Here is an 8,581-nt window from a genome sequence, read left to right as displayed (position 1 = left end):
GTGCAGAAGCAGCAGACATGTTCCAGAAAGCAAGGGAACATCCCTGGCAGGTAAAGCACATCCCTGCCAGGTAAAGCACAGCACCAAAATGAGGACAGGATGCAACAACCCATTGGAGAGAGCCGGGATCTTCACTTACGCTGCTAGTTTTTGTGCCTGGCTGCAGCATTTCCTGTGCCATTCTTGCTTTGGCACAGCTGATAATACGTTGACACTTTAGCATTACCTGGTCCTCTCTGCACTTGTCTCTTCCCAGTGCTGCTCACCATAACCTGGAGCATGCGATCATCAGGTCAAGGCCTGTATTCAGGTTTCCTTTCCCTGTAGTGCCTGTGCCAATGCTGAGCATCTTCTTGGCTGTTTCCTAAAGAGCTACTTCAGTGTAAATGATCACTCCAGGGTTGACAGGAGGCCAGTTTGCCAATGAGCCTCAGCTGTCTCAGCAAGGCTGGGTCCAGATGCAGGTGAATTGGACATTTGCTTCTGATTTCATTCAACACCAACCTGACCCCTTCCCTCCATTGAGCACTGCATTATGTGTGACCTGAGAGGGTCTGGCTCCACAAACGATGGTGCTGTGAAGTTTGAGGGATCAGTACAGGACAAGAGTGGTTCCCAGGGTGGTTCTTTCTAGCCCAGGGCTTGGGGACAGCTGGGTCATTGAGGGCAATCCCATATAGTCACAAGTAACTGTGTGGGTCCAAAAGCATCCAGAAGAACACCTGCTCCACCTCCTCCCAGCCCGAACATGCCTCCTAACCCCCTCTAGCAAACAGATTTTGAGTTCAGAAAATGAAAAAGGCCTCTGCTCATCATCATTGTCTGTCCTGAACTGAGAATGAACCTGAGGGCCAGGCCAATGCTGTGGCAAACTCCGGGGCAGCATTAGGACACGATCAGAGCAAGACATTTCTGTGCTTCCCGAGTAAAGATGCGCATTCATCCAACTCCTAATGCTCCTGGAGGCTGAGGATCCAATTCATTCTCAGCAAAGGCGGTAGCAAGAGGCCTGTTCATTTCAGCGGACACAGGCAGGGTTATCAATGGAGTAACAATACCCTCTGGGGAAATATAATGGGAGGTAAAACAGTCAGACTGATGTGTGCATTAGTGCAAGGGGAGCTAAGCACCTATAACTTATGCACAGAGGAGACAAAGCTGGGCTGGAACATTTGCAGTAGAAAGGGAGGGTGGTTTGCTATGAATTACACACAACCACACACACGCACATGTTGTTTTTTGTGCTGTGTGTCTCTGCTCCCTCCCAGTATAAGCACTACCAGCTTAGGCTCCCTCAGGGCTAAGGGCTTGGATTCAGAGGCAAAGCAATAGGAGGCATTTGGCTGTGCCCCGCTGGAGAAGCAGTGCTGTCAAGCAGGGTGGCTACGGCTGGACAGATAGGACAGAGCCCAGCGCAGGGCAACAGCAATGACTGGAGGCCTGGAAAGCAAGACTTACAGGAAGAGCTTGGGTTATTTAGGGTGGAAAATGGAAGACTGAGGGGGGATTTGATCACCATCTTCACATACCTGAAAGGCAATGACAGAGAGGATGGAGATGGGCTTTTTGCTGTGATCGTAGGGGGACAGGAAAAGCAGCAATGGCCTTGGGCTGCAGCAGGGAAAATCGAGGTTGGAGAAGAGGAGGAACTTTCTGACCCAGAGGGTGGTCAAGCACTGGAGCAGGCTGCCCAGACAAGCTGTGGTCTCTCCACATCTGGACATTTTCAAGAGCAGGTTCCTAAAGCCTCTGAGCCCTCTTCTTATGCTGCACCTGCCTGGTCCAGGGCTGGGGGCTGTCTCATAGTTTCATAGGGTCATCATTTCTAGGGTCAGAAGGGACCTGAACAGATCATCAAGTCCGACCAGTGTCGCACAGAGGGGGAGGATCACCTCCTTGGACCTGCTTGAGATGCACCTGTGGATGCATGACAAGGTGCAGTTAGCCTTACTGACTGCGTCCTCACACTGGTGGATCATGTCCATCCTGGAGTCAACAACCCCACTGCCCACATCCCTCCAGGTCAAAAATGACCCATCCACCACCACTCTCTGGGTATGACCATCGAGCCAAATTGCCACCCATCTGACTGTGTAGGCATCAATGCCGCAGTCGCCTAGTTTTTTTGTGAAAATGGGGTGAGAAACAGTCTCTTTCTGTGTCTGAGCAGCACCCAGCACAGCTGGGCTGGGTGGGGCATCTAGGTGCCATCCTACTGCAATTAAAGCCTCTCTGTAGGTGAGGGTGGCAGTGGGGCAAAGCAGGACTGCAGAAGGTACATCACTGCGGATGCTACCAGGAATCGACCTGCTCAGTGAGACCCAGCACTTGAACCACCTCAGGGACGTGGCCCAGGGATCACCCCAGAGAGGCAGCTGTTCTGCCGAGGGAGCTGGAAGAGAGCCACTGGGGCTGGTCACATGTGGGCAAGGAGGAGAGCATGGAGCACCCATCTCTGCCTCACCCTTTGCCCTCCACCCCCCAGCTGACTTTCCCTGCTGTCCCCCAGGCTGGGGAACCATCAGGGCCCTTCCTTTCTCTTGTGTGGGGGCTGGGATGAGCTGGGGATGGGGACAAGGGATGCAGAGAGGTTTCCCTTCCCCACACCCCTAGAACAGCAGAGAAAGCAGCCGCGGAAGGCGAGGGAGTTGGGGCAGGGGGAAGAGGAGGGAAGGGGGGCTGCCTCTGAGTAGGAAGGAGAAGGTGGGGGGATTTTCACCTGCTTTAGGGACTTTAAAAAGTCCCCAGAGGCTCCTGCAGTGCAGTCTGCCCACATTGGTGGGGGCAGAGGAGACTGGGAGCAGGGGCGCAGCTGCCCCTGCAGTGCAGGTTGCTGCTCCTGCACCCTCTTTGGGAAACTCTGGATCCGTCCCTGTAGGCATCTGTCTGTGTTGCAAGACAGTAGGTTTGCACCAAGTGAGGCATCAGCCGGTTGAACATGTGCAGAGCCCAGTTCCTGAGTGACCATCCTGGATGTGGTGCAGGCTCTTCCCGAGGTTTCTTCCTTCCTCTGCATGACAGGCTCTTCTTGCCTCAAAGGCCTCCCTTCCACCCTTTGTAGACTGTCACCAAGTGTTTTGAACCTCAGCTATCTTCTCCCAGTCATTTGGCCCAACGTTCATCATCTTCATGTCTCTCCTGAAAAAGTCAGGGCAGTGTATAGGAAGATACTGGGTTGCCCACGTGCCAGTGTCTCCCTCTCCGCTCTGCTGGTTTAATGCAAAGGAAAGGTGGGTGCTGGTGCCGAACCAGCTTGGCTGCAGGTGCTGCCAGAGCAAAGGAGATCTTCCACCTGCCTGTCAAATGGGACTCAGTCTTAGCTGGCTGCCAACCAGGGCTGAAGAGCCCAGTCCACCCTAGCATGGAGTGGACCTCAATTTCACAACCTTTTGGTGGCATTTCCTCTGCCAGGGTAAGACTGGTACCTGTCTCTAAGGTGCTCCTCTACCCAAAGCCATTGGCACATAGAGGCTGCAAAGTTATTTAACCATCACCCATACTCGGTGTCACCAGGTACAGGTTTTACTGTCTGCTGTGAATGATGGTAACAGGCGGACATGCCCTGACTCAATATATGTGAATAGATTCACACAGAGAAAGGAAGCACCACCTTTGGCCTGTCCCATCTCCTTGCAGACCAGGCTGATGGCAGACCAGGCCTGGGGCCTGTGTAGCTGAAAGCAGAGGGATTTTGTTCATCCTTAGCTCTTCCCATCCTGTCTCCCACCTTAAGCCCAGGCTTATCCACACCACTAAAGCACAGCTGGAACCAACCAGTTAAATCCCCACTCCTGGCCTCAAACAGAGCTGACTGCAGTCCATGGAAAGGCTCCCAAGGACTCCCAAAGGGCTGTGGACCAAGCTCCTACATGGGTGGGGAGACCTGGGTGGAGATGACAGACTGCTTGCCCCCGAGCAAGGCTTCAGGCTGGGATCAGAAAGGCATACGACAATACCTGGGGGAGGGCACAGCTCGTTGCAACCTGTGCAGCATCTCCAAGCACCTGGGAACAGGTCTCCCTGCCCGACCTGGACACACAACTCCAGCCTCATCTTCCACAGCCTCATTTTCCACATCCACTCAGCCAGTGCCCTGCAGGGCCCTCAGTGGGCTGGTAGAGAGGTGGGAAGCCATCTCCGTAAGCTGGGAACAAGCTGTCCAGGTGCTGGACTGGCAGCAAATGGTTTAGCCTTCTACCTCCAGACTGGCTACAGCTGCTGGCAATCAGTGCAGGGCACTAGAGGAGGGTGTGTGTGTGTGTGTGTGGGTGTGGGTGTGGGTGTGGGTGTGTGGGTGTGGAGGCTGGGGGGCGTGGAATGAAGCAGAGCTCTCTGGTCCAAGAGTGGCAGAGGAGAGGAGGACAGGAAGGATTAGCATCCATAGCAGCCTGGACCAGAACCCTGGTCTGACTTGCAGAGCAAGCACAGCAGGCAGCAGTGGCCCATGGGGGTTGAGGAGTCCCTGGGGGCACTGACAGTACTTGTGGGTCACTGACCCCCATGGTGTGGGGCTCGCTGATACCATAGAAGAGCATCTTGCATCATCTGGACTGTGTGTCCTCCCAGGGACGGTCAGGCCAGGAGATCTGCAGCCCGCTGAGGTCACCCTCCCGCCACCTCCAGGGCCCCTTTGCAGAAAGGAGCTTCCCATGCCAAGGAGGGAGGTGAGGACATCACCGAGGAAGGGACACACCCAGGAACACGGTGTCTGGGCAGCATTCATTAGCAAAGCTGCGCCTGTGCCACTGCCATTGCAGTTTATAAAACCACAGGCACCCGCATTGTTTGCTGCAGTGACAGCAGCACCCAGCTGAGGCAGGCCCAGAGGGTCCAGGACCACAGATGCCCCTGCTCCTTTCCGTGGGAGTTGGACACAGCCGGGGAAAGATCCAGGATTTACCAAAGAGGATGCGGGAGCAGCAACCGACACTCAGGGATAGCTTCGCCCCTGTGCTCAGCCTCCTTCACCCCCAGCAGTGTGAACCAATCACGCCATGAATGGGTGTACCTAGGATTTTGAAAAGCAGGGTGCAGATGATGTGGTGCATCATCACATATATTTCACATATTTTTCTCAAGTTAAAGAGAAACGAGAAGTTGCTAATATGCTAGCGGCCTAGCAGTCTATTAGTCCATTTAAGATCAAAGTAGAAACCAATATGGCTATTGGAATATACACTCATTTGCTAGATTATATATTAAATTTAAAAAAAACACAACACGCCAGGCAAAAAATAGTCAAAATAGTCAAAAGCTGTCATGGCATCAGTCCTGCAGCCCTTATAGTTAAATATACCTCTTTCATTCAGATGCATAAAACAAAATCTGGCTTTTCTGAGCGTCTTGACAGTACTTCCAGTACTTCAATGTTAGTTACTTCTGCACCTGAATTAATATTACTACACCTGAGTTAAGGTTTTTAGCCAGATCTGAGAAACTGTCAGCAGGGCTGTGAAACCAAAGAGGGACATTTCCAGGCAAGGCGACCAGACAGCAACATTGCAGAAGAAAGGCTAGTTTGAGCAGTGGAACATCAAGACAATTAAAAAGGAGAAAGGGCTGCTAACACCTATGGAGTGGAGAGAGATTAGCAGGAAGCAGGGAGGTGCTAATGAACCATGAAGTCAACTGACTCCCTCAGCCCTACCTGAATGGAAATGCTGCTGCTCCTCCTAGACAGTTGGTTTTAAAGTTTGGGGGAGCAGGAATTAAAGGGGGTGCGACTGCACCACTGCACCTCAGATCCGCACCTGGAACCACCGGAGCCTCTGGGGACTTTTAAAGTCCCTAAAGCAGGGGAAAATCCTGCCTTCCTCCCCCTTCCTGCTCAGAGGAAGCTCTCTGCCCTCCTCTTCCCCCTCTTCCCCCATCCCAACTCCCGTGCTGGCCATAGCTGCTTTTCCCATTATTCAGGGGTGAGGAAGCTCCAGAGCCTTTGAGCAGGAAGGGGAAGAGAGGGAGGATTTTCACCTGCTTTAGGGACTTTTAAAGAGTGTTCCTGTGGTGCAGTCTAATCCAAAAGTGGGGTTGCAGCTGTGCCACTGCACCCCCTCTGGATCTGCCCCTACACCCAGCCCTAATCAGGGGCAATAGTGCAGATAGCCAACTTGTGAGCATGCATCACAGGACAGCGTGGCACCACTGAGCCTCGAAAAGTCCACCCCGAAGGGCCAGGTTTATTTATGCCTTTGGGCCCGTAGCAGTACAGATGGGATTTTCAGAATCGCCTGGGAACCTAATTCTCCTCCAACTCAATGGGTGTTCGACACCTCCACTCATCTAAGAATCCCACTAGTGCCCATCTGCATCTTCAGGCCTCCAAAACTGGTTCACAAGTACCCGATCTTCACAGGCTCCCACTGATTTTGGTCAGACAGTGCATTCCCCAAGAACAAGGGGCAAAGGATGGGGGCTGCTATTTAGTGGGTTCAAAGAGTCATTAGCTTTTTCTCAGCCCAGGCTCCACCTTGATGAACTCTATTGAGACATGTACAGGTGACAGAATTGCCACGATCAGATTAAGCTTCCTGGAACAATTTGCGACGATCAAACTAAAATACATCAGAGGTTGTCTAAGTTGCCATGATCAAACAAAATCTGCCATGAAAAGACGTGCACATGTGCCATTATGCTAGACAAATGATGATTTTCCACCATGCTTAATCACGTGTATAAGGTCCAATCGTCATGTGTACAAATGCCTTAAGTACCTGTGAGGACCTGGCTTGAGCACTCTTCTGTCCAGGTTCTGGTCCCATGTAAGCACCTCTAGCATCATGAAGCTTTGACCTCTTTATCAATGGCAGCTAGCGACCCATGAAGCCTGCTCAACCCTTAGTCTCTCTGGGGCTAGCAGCAGATACGTATCTACACAGCTATGTGCGGTGTTTCCCTGGCAATCGCCGAGTAACAAAAAAAAAAAAGGCCATAAAATCCAGCTGTTATGATTCTACCCACTTTCAATTAATTTCTTCACCTGCTCGTGAGGTTGGGTGAGATGACCTTGAGCCTGATCTCTGCTTGACCTAATCCAGTTAAACTCCAGATAAATCAAAACTATGTCATAAAACAAAGAGCAAAAGGTTATCTGCAGTCATAACATGGGTCACTGAGTGAAAACAGTGGGGGCATTTTGGAGAAAAGAAACCAAACTTCTCACCTTTGAATGCCCCCCACCCTCCACCGCACACACACATACATGCAGAGCCATGTGTGTTTGCTGCTGATTCGACATTTTCCAAGTTTGCGATGGTTTAAACATTAATAAAGAAGTCAGAGGCTTTGGTTTTCTACACTGCCCTTCCCATCGTCTCCTTTTCAACCTGCCAGAAAGCCCCAGGTATGAGGATGGCACGATGCCCACAGACTTCTGCCCACAGAGGTAGGGCCTGGCATTGAATGCAACAGCCTCAGCTGTCTTCAGAATAGCCCCTACTCTGCATTTGTGCACCCAAGGTGCAGAAACCCCTCCCCAAACCATCCAAGGGGACTTTAACACGCTCCAGCCCCCCAAGCTCTTGCTGTGTTAGTGATCTCCCCACTATCATTTTGTCTCAAAAGCCGCAGTAACTTCACATGCTCTCCTGTGAGTGCTGAGGCCTTATCTGCATGAGAGATTCCTTGAATCTTCACGGTGGGGTGGCTTTACAGTGGCTGTGACACCAAGGACGTTAACTATCAAGCCTATTTATATAGTGCATCTCTGCACGAGACATGGCAATGACTTGTAGCCCGAATAGGGGCTGATATTGTCAAAGCCTTTGCAATCAGGATGTGTGCCGCTGGGTACCCAGGAGAATCCAAGCTGGTGTTAGCGCACTCAGGGCTACTTTGGTTCTGATAACTCAGGGGTGGGCAATTATTTGGGGTGGAGGGCCGCTTACTGAGTTTTGGCAAACCATCGAGGGCCACATGATAGGCAGCCAGGGGCAGATAAATATTAATTTTCTAAATTTTTTAGGGGCCCCGCGGGCCGTATAGAATGGCCTGGCAGACCACATCCGGCCCACGGGCCGCGTTTTGCCCACCCCTGTGATAACTGATAAAAACAGGTAAGCTATAAAGATGCCACTCATCCCTCAAGTGCCACCATTCTGTGCCTAAGGGTCAAATCCTAAGGGCCAAATCCATATCTGATGCAAATCAGTGCAGCCCTGCTGACTTCCGCTGGGCTGAGGAACGGGGATCAAGTTGCATCCCCTGATAACGATGACTGTAGCCGCGGCTTGAAGCTGCTCTTCATGTTTTCACAGACAAAGCCCCATCTCCCTCTCCAAAGCACCATGTGTTTTCCTTGTAACTCAAAGCTGCATCTAGTGCTCGCCGCTCGGATGAAAACATGAGTCGAGGAAGGACTGATAGAGCGCTGAACCCAGACAAGAGGGGTGCGGCTGTGTTGTTTTATTCTTAGTTGGGAGACTACCCACAGGTCCGAGAATGGAAACTACAATTCCTTTCCTCCTCCCAAATCACCTAAGCACAACCTAGCTCCCCGGAGTTGTTTTTTTAATTATGCAATTACACTGTGTACAAGGCTTCTGGTGAGCTTTGGTGGATAAATAACACAGCTGCACGGCTTAGC

The sequence above is a fragment of the Alligator sinensis genome, unplaced genomic scaffold (genome assembly GCF_000455745.1).
Source record: "Alligator sinensis unplaced genomic scaffold, ASM45574v1 scaffold50_1, whole genome shotgun sequence".
In the NCBI taxonomy this organism is placed as follows: Eukaryota; Metazoa; Chordata; order Crocodylia; family Alligatoridae; genus Alligator; species Alligator sinensis.
The sequence above is the reverse complement of the archived record's forward strand: the minus strand, read 5'-3'. Positions refer to the sequence as shown.